General features: G+C 47.5%; 1 protein-coding gene across 1 annotated transcript in view; it reads left to right on the forward strand.

Moving 5' to 3' along the window:
* LOC142574705 (uncharacterized) overlaps window positions 1-7,425 on the forward strand; it is an 88,432-nt gene extending 81,007 nt beyond the window's left edge. Inside the window, exon 8 of the mRNA XM_075683734.1 lies at window positions 7,246-7,425. The gene's annotated coding sequence lies outside the window, so the exon portion shown is untranslated. The remainder of the gene's footprint in view (window positions 1-7,245) is intronic.
* Window positions 7,426-8,745: the final 1,320 nt, after the last annotated feature.

Consider the following 8,745-nt stretch of genomic DNA (forward strand, 5'->3'; position numbering starts at 1 on the left):
TTTTGGATTGTGTTCCGCTCCGGCCACATTTCAACGCATGGTGGACACAGTTTTATCTGACCTCAAATGGAACTCGTGTTTAGTCTACTTAGACGATGTAGTTCTTTTTTCCACCGCGTTTGAACAACACATCCAGCGGCTTGAGGCGATTCTTCAAGCTATCCGCACCGCCGGCCTCTCCCTGAAGCCCGAAAAATTTCACTTTGGCTACAAGGAGCTCAAATTTCTAGGTCATATTGTCAGCAGCACCGGCGTGCGCCCTGACCCTGACAAAGCCATGGCAGTTGCTCTGTTCCCGATACCGAAGACAAAACACGATGTCCGCCAATTTTTAGGGCTTTGTGCATATTACCGCCGTTTTTTACCCAATTTGTGTCAAATTGCCGAACCTTTGCAACGACTCATCACGAACGACGTCACATTTGTTTGGGGCCCGACACAATCCGACGCCTTCCACGACCTTCAGCGACGACTGACTACAGACACCACCGATCCTTGGTCACTCTGACACCGAGGCTGACAGAGAAGTGAATACTGATGATAGTAACGTTGGTCTCGGAGCGACACTCGTACATTTTCAAGCTGTTGTTGAGCGCGATCTTGCGTATGCCAGCCGAACCTTGTCTGCTGCTGAAAAAAACTACTCAGCAGCTGAAAAAGAATGTCTGGTAGTCATATGGGCTATCCAGAAGTTGCGCCCATACTTGTACGGACGCCCCTTCCGTGTCGTCAGCGACCACCACTCTCTCTGCTGGTTGGCGAATCTCAACGATCCTTGAGGCCGTCTCGCAAGATGGATCCTTCGGTTGCAGGAATTTGATGTGACCATCGTCTATAAGTATGGCCAGAAACACACTGACGCCGACTGGCTCTCCCGCGCCCCCGTCGAACCCGCACCACTAGATACTGACGACGATTCTGGTTTTCTTTGTACTCTTCCGTCTTTAAACCTTGCTCAACAGCAACGACAAGATTCCGAGCTCCAGCCCTTGATTGAATACCTTGAAGGAAGCCGCCCACAACCCCCACGGTAGTTCGCGCGTCAATTGTCCTCTTTCTGACTATGTGGCGACATCCTATACAAGCGGAACTTTCACCCTACGGCAACAGTTTTCCTGCTCGTTGTTCCCGCTACTCTCTGCGACGACGTTCTACGTGCATGCAACGACGAACCAACGTCCGGGCATCTTAGTTTCACGCGTACTCTCGCGAGGAACAAGCAGAAGTACTATTGGCGAAAACTCACAAAAACCGTGAAGCAGTACGTCAGAAGTTGTCGAGATTGCCAGCGTCGCAATGTTCCACCACTGAAACCAGCCGGTCTGCTTCAGCCTGTCCGACCTCCTTGTTCACTTTTTTAACAAGTCGGGATGGATTTACTCGGCCCATTTCCCAAGTCTTCGGCTGATAACCGCTGGATCGTTGTCGCCACCGATTACCTCACTCGATACTGCGAAACACAAGCCGTTCAGCGAGCTACTGCTTCAGATGTTGCTAACTTCATCAAAAATATCTTCCTTCGACATGGTGCTCCCACTGTCATCACATACCGTGGTACGGCCTTCACTGCCCAGTTGGTTCGAGATATTCTGCAGCTGAGCGGAACGCACCGTACGGCAACTGCCTATCACCCGCAGACTAACGGTTTAACTGAGCGTCTCAACAAAACGATTGCGGATATGCTTTCCATGTATGTTGCCACGGATCATAAAAATTGGGATGAACTGCTTCCGTATGTGACATTCCCGTACAACACTGCCCTACAAGAAACCACCGGGTTTCCTCCTTTTCGTGTGGTCTACGGACGCGACGTCACCACTATGCTCGACGTGATGCTCCTACCAACTTCGTCTCAACCTACCGCATCAGATACAGACGCCTTTGTTCAGCGTGCCGAAGCAGCGCGGCCCCTTGCGCGGCAACAAATTCTATCCCAACAAAATCAAGATGCTCGTCGATACAACATATGCCATCGAGACGTCACATACAACCCGGGAGATATTGTATGGGTTTGGACCTCTATACGTCAACGAGGCCGATCAGAAAAATTATTGCGCCGATACTTTGGACCCTAAATAGTTTTGCGTCGTCTAGGTCCTGTCAACTACGAAGTTATTCCAGCCGACACTTCGCACCACTCCCGTAAACCACGTTCCTCTGACATTTTTCAGGTTACCAGGATGGAGCCCTACCATTCGTGCTGACTCTCATCCACAAACTTTGTGATGCGGTGCCTGTCGTCACGTCCGTTGTCTTTCTCATTTCTTTTATTTTCTCCTTGTGGCATTTAACATCTCCCCAACTTTATTTATTTATATATATATCTTTTTTTTGGAGGGAGGGGTAATGGCACGCACTAGTTACGCTAGAAGTCGAGGAAGAAGTGTGCGTGGTAGCTGCTGTAAAAACGAACTGTAAACGGCCGTTCGCTTAGAACTGACTGACTGGCTTGTCCTCTCGTGACAATATATATATATATATATTTATATATATATATATATATATATATATATATATATATATATATATATATCTTGCAGTTTAAGAAATTTCGTGTGACCTCCAAGAATTTTTCACTGAAGTCAAAGCCTTATAGGAGAATTGACAAGACCTCATAGTAGGAGAAAGTTAAATTTCACAAGCTAAGTCTTCTCCCACCAGCAAGAATCTGGCCTGTTTAGGTGGTGAAATCTTCGTGTAATTGTGGTGTACTTCGCTATCACTAATACTGCTTCGCCTTTCCGGCAAAACTGTGGCCTCTCTCTGCCATTATTTATTGTGAGACCGAGTATAAGCGCTCCTGCCTATGACTGCTGTTGATTCTGGTTTCGAGTGAATCCGGCTTGACCTCATTTCGGTTACTGAGTGAATTATACAATGTGCCCCAATTATCACGCACCAAAGGATTAAAAAATAGCACTTGCGTTGCTCGACGAAAACCTAGTGCATATTGTTTCCAGTACAGTGGAGTAGCCGCAAGTAATTTCTTCGTTGCTTAAATTTAATTCGATAATTGCCGTTAATTATGTAATTCAAGAAGTACTCTCCTAATTATCAAAGTGTCGATGAGGCATTCGTAGGCACCCCCAAATGACACCTAAGCACTGTGTTTACAGTGACGTACTGATTGCGTGTAATTTTTTCCGACCGGCAAACGAACCTGACGAAATATGAAAAATACCATGTGACTACGCTCTCTCCCGCATCATAAAGCAGCACCCTCAAATAAGCTGATTGAAAGCAACTGTATTGCCTGTTACAAAGGCAAAGAGACAGCGAATCAGCTTGATAATTGTACGCGAGGAGCACCAACAGCAGGTTTCCCGGCTTTACAGCTATTCCTTCTTCTCCACGTCCCACTTATTATCCGTCTCTCAAAGCCGACTGATCACAATGATAACAAAAGCACCTTTATAACGCGGGCGGAGCACCACGCACAAAACGGGAAAAGCAATGTAGTAGGCATCGCATGTTTAAAATCCCGGCTTTGCTCGCGCCGCATCGACAGAGTGCGCGCGCAGCTATATTTCGCGCCAGAAACTTGCTTATGACCAAAGCCGAATTAAAGTGACGATTTTAGTTTCCACGAGAGCGCATACATGCTGCAAAAACAGGTTCATGGCAGAAAATTAAAGCGAAATAAACAGATCGGAAAGCAACCCGTGTGTTGAAAAAAAAAGGAAAAATCAGATTTCACTATGGCCTTATTATATATATGAATACTTAGGCGCCGTTGAATACCAGCTGCGTCCTAGAGGACGTGTTCGAATGGGTCTCTTCCTGCAGTTACGTAGTACTGATAGTGTTTTATTACATCTTCAATGGCTTTCTTCATCACCGACGCTCGAATTCTGGGGCAGACATCCGTTATCCTTAACTTGAACTAATAATACGTCCGTCTCGATCATGTAAGCACGATGTTGTAGGCCCGCGACTTCCAATCTATTGCGCATGAAAAGTCGCATCCAGCCAGTTGCGTGCTCGGCTGCGGCGGTGCGCTGGTGCTCCATCTTGCTGATACCAGATAAGTGAAAGACGTGACAACGGGACTTCGCTCAGAAACTCATCCAGCACTGTTTCAAGAATTTTGTCCACGTAACGCTGTCTAGCCAGTGTGTGATCGAAGAAGACGGACTGATTATAGAACCGGCGTAAATACCGCACCCCACACTGTATGGTGTCGATTGCGCTTTGCGCAGTGTGCATTGTAGTCACCCACATAGTGTGCATTATGCAAAATTTACTTGGGCGTTTCTGTCAGTTGACTCATCGGCTTTTGTGAGGACCCAATTCGAGAAATCGAGACGATTCTACATGTCCCTATCTTCCAAGCATCTGTGCTGGTTAAGAGTTTACGGGTGAAAGACCGTCATTTAGAATTGTCCAAACTGATGACTTGGAAATTGATACCTTGGCGGCCACGTCGCGCACCCTAGCATGAGTGTTTGAGGCCACAAATGCTAGGATATCTGTGCCTAGGTTAGGATTCAAAGATGGATTCCTACACAGCTGTTTCGTGAAGCTGCGGGTTTGTCTCAAGTTTTCATCCTTTCTGAAGATAGTGGACGGGGTTGGTCCACCGCCACACTTCCATGAGTTATATATATAGTAATATATATCTTCCTCTTGTTGCCATCTGCAGCTCCCATGACAAGGATCATTTTTATCTTCTGCTCATTAGAGAAAGACATGGCGATTGCGACGAAACAAAACACACCTTTCAGCATTTACACTGGCATTGTCAATTCCCTTATGCGGTGACAGGTTTTGTGGCCAACAAAAAAGAACCATCCCTGCACTTTATCTACGCTAAAACAACAGCTATCACAGCTTGTTTCCAACTGATACCAAACGCGACGCGTTACTTCGTCTGAGGCGCCGCAGATAAGGCGCCTGCTCGATCACGATGTTTTACTGCGAAGCTGTTTATGGCTAGCCGATTCGTTCATCCGTGAGTCTGTCGCCTTTACGGCAAAAACTCTTCCGGCGCCATTCCATGCGAATGCATGAAAAAAAAGCAATAAAGAGGCGCGCGAATGGCTGCAGCAATAGTCACGTTGTTGCTCTCCGTCGCAGTCGTGCGGGCCTGCAGCAGTTTCTCTCCGGCTCCGAAATGGGTAGGCTATGAGTTATACGTACTCCTTAGGAGCAGGCAACTTTCGATCAGCAACACCGCGAGCAGAACCGGGAACGAGCTCGTCAACGCCGTGCCGACGCTGTACGCCGGGCACAAGAACAGGCTCGTGCAGCAGAGCGCAAGCAGCAACTGCCTACCGAGGATCCGGCATCCTACCAGGCCGTTGTTTAATGAACCGACGGGATTAACCCAGTGATAAACACCGGGACCGCGCGTTTCAGCTACGTTTGTTAGCCATCTGTACGGACGGCCTGCGCAGTGACTTTTTTTTTATTTATTTACTTCATGTTGTTCTGGCTAACCCAGAAGGAGCCCGTTCGATGGCGCTGGTTTATGATGCGGGTAGGAGCGTAGTGACGTGGTATAGGCCATATTCACAGGGTTAATTTATCAGTCAGAAAAAAATTAGTGCGTTGCCGAATATACGGCAGTTCGATGTCCCTTGGTTGTACTTACAGATGCTTCATTGACACTGATTACTATGATAGTACGTCTCGAGTTACAAATTATTTGAATTACCTAATTAAATCTCAGTAACGAAAAAAATTACTGGCAGCTACTCCACTGTACTGGAAACAGCACTAGGTTTTCTTTGAGTAACGCATTGCTTTTTCTTTTTGCCTCTTGGTGCATGATAGTCAGTTGGGACACCCTGTATGTATTTATGACCTCTACAGGCAAGTGACGATGTTTCCATGCCTAATAAATGTTGTAATTTATTAGAAGTGTCTTTTTATTGAGTAGTTAGCTTTGCTTACTGGTAGAAGAAGCGATACTAAGACACATATCGTTCACGTGCATTTCACACGCCGTTGTTAAGAGACTCTCCGAAGGGCTCACTAAAGTCTACAGGTTTTTTTTTTCAGGGCCGCAAAAGCACGCAAAGCATCTTGAATCGAGGTGAACATACAGCAACATATTCATTCTCTATGCATAAGCTGTCCATACCTTTAGAAATAAGGGTTAATTGACCTGCCTGCTTCTCTTTAAAAATATAATAATCCTTGTCCTGCGTATATATTTAAATATATTGTGTATGGGCATGGTGTTTACAGTGGAAATTTAAAACGCTGTTGAAGTGAGAAAAATGAATGATACAGCCGCCACTGGTACTTCTAATGTGCTTGTCCACCTATTGTCAGGATTTGCCGAAATAAAGCAAAGTGCGAATTAAAATCCCTGCACGCCCGCGCCAACTGTGCTGCAGTAAGCTATTAGTCACAATAAAATCTTGAGTGAGAAGGTCCAGGAAATCCAAAGGAAACTTCAAGTTATGTGGTTGACAAAACTGTAGCAAGGACACGTTAGGGGAGGGGGGGGTAGGTGTAGGCTTCGGCATCGCTGAGGGGGGGGGCGAGGCTCAACCCCTCCGGCGATGCCGAAGCCTACACCACATACCACAACCACAACCACATAAACTTCAAGTTATGTGGTTGACAAAACTGTAGTAAGGACACGTTAGGGGAGGGGGGGGGGTAGGTGTAGGCTTCGGCATCGCCGGGGGGGGGGGGCGAGGCTCAACCCCCCCGCCCCATCCATGGAGAACTCCGGAGGGAGCTCACGTCCCGTAGCCCCTCTGTAGTCGTCGCGTATGCATGTATACATACATAGTTTTCCTTCCGCACATAGATATATGCATGTGTGGGACACGGGCGGTTTTCCATTTCGCCCCGATCGAAATGTGGCCGCCACAGGCATGATTTCATCACCCTACCTCGTGCTTAGCAGCCCAACAGGGTAGCCTCTAAGCCAACGCGGTGGACAATCTGTCCAACTTAAGAAGTAACAATGAAGGTACCCTGTTCTGGAGAAAAGCTATATGACCTTTCGAACGTAGTCCATCGCTCGTCACTGACGCTGCTAAACTAACGGAATATAAGTCGTACTGTGTCCTAAAGCCGAACACAAACGCCGAGCATGGTTTCAGGTACGAGATGAAAGCGAGAACTTGCTGGAGGTCGCAGGGCATCGCAGTAACTATTAGCGGTTAAAAGTTGCCTCGCGCTCAAACTTATGTTTATGTATTTCGTGCAAAATACAAACATTAGCGTGTAGTTGCAAATCGGCAGAAATTGATTATTGTTTTGTTTTTCATTTTCTTTTTGCAGGGCTGTACTCCATCTTCGACATGCCACTTTCCATGTGACACTTGTTATGAGTACCGTTATGGTGGCTGCGTTGGCGTGTGTGTGTATAACACTTCAAATCCCCCCAGGGGATAAATCCATAAAAAAAATAGTGAGAAGTAGTACGTGAGGTGTATAAAACATTTTTCTTGTCAACGTTCACCCACCTGTTTTTCACATTTTCCGCGGACGCGATGTTCAGTTGAAGGTTGCGTCTTCAAATCACATGAAGTTCACGAAACTGTGTCGACGTGCAACAGTGCGGCCCCGTAGATGTAAGCAGGCCTACAAAGAGAGGAGGCAGGACACCTCAGCAATGTTTGAGGCTTAGATATAAGCCGCCGAACGATAGCCAGCGCTTGCGGCTGCCGAGCGGAGCACTGGTGCTCTTGAAGATGCGATCGTCTGCTACACATGGTCTGCTACTTTACTCATGCGATGCCAATGCTGATGCCGCTACTAGCTAAAGGTGGATGTAGTCTTCTCGCAATATTGGTTGATTAGAAATGAGGCGCAGAGGGTTTTGTTCTCAAGTCGCCGGCCCTTCGGGGAATCTCGGAATTTGAATATGGTGGGCTGTTTGCGAGTCCTTGATCCAACAAAGCAAGTCGCGAAATTATACTCCTACACCGAACGTCCCCGTTCAATTATAACATTTGTTGCACATAGCAGCCCTTTCCGCGTCATGAAGCTGGTGGAGGACAGTCGAACGCAGGTGGGATGAAATGACGAGCAGAAGATCAAGGGTGTGTGGATCGAAATTACGGCGGTATAATATGCGCTCCTTAAGGAGAAACATCTGGAGAGAGGCATCACCAGGCGTTAACTCCAGAGGGTCGATGAGCGCTCGTAATAAAGGATCGCGGCGTTGCTCGTTGCCGATTTGAAGCAACTGGGACACAGAGAAAACGTAAGCGATGGCGTGCGCATCAGCCGGTTTGTCTACGGGGTAGCGAGACAAACAATCGGCACCCTGGTGCAAGCGTCCCGTGTTATATGCCACGGAAAAGCTATAGTCCTGCAGGCGTAACGCGCAGCAAGCGAGTCGTCCGGTGGGGTCCTTGAGCGAGGATAGCCAGCAGAGAGCGTGGTGATCAGTGATCACACAAAATGGGTGTCCGTACAAGTATGGACGAAACTTCGCAACAGCCCACACAAGAGCGAGGTACTCGCGCTCTGTGATTGAATATTTGCGCTCGGCGGGTGATAGAAGTCGGCTAGCTTAGGCTATAACGCGATCATGTCCACGCTCGCGTTGTACTAACACTGTTCCTATGCCATGGCCACTGGCATCAGTTCGAACTTCCGTTGAGGCAGACGGGTCAAAGTGGGCCACATTTGGAGACGTGGTAAGTAGAGTAGTGAGCTGCGAAAAAGATGCGGCATGGTCAGGACCCCAAGATAAAGGGGTGTCTTTCTTCAAGAGGTCGGTAACAGGACGTGCGATGGTCGAAAAATTCTTCACAAAGCGTCGGAAATAAG

This window comes from Dermacentor variabilis, chromosome 3, assembly GCF_050947875.1.
Source record: "Dermacentor variabilis isolate Ectoservices chromosome 3, ASM5094787v1, whole genome shotgun sequence".
Lineage (NCBI taxonomy): Eukaryota > Metazoa > Arthropoda > Arachnida > Ixodida > Ixodidae > Dermacentor > Dermacentor variabilis.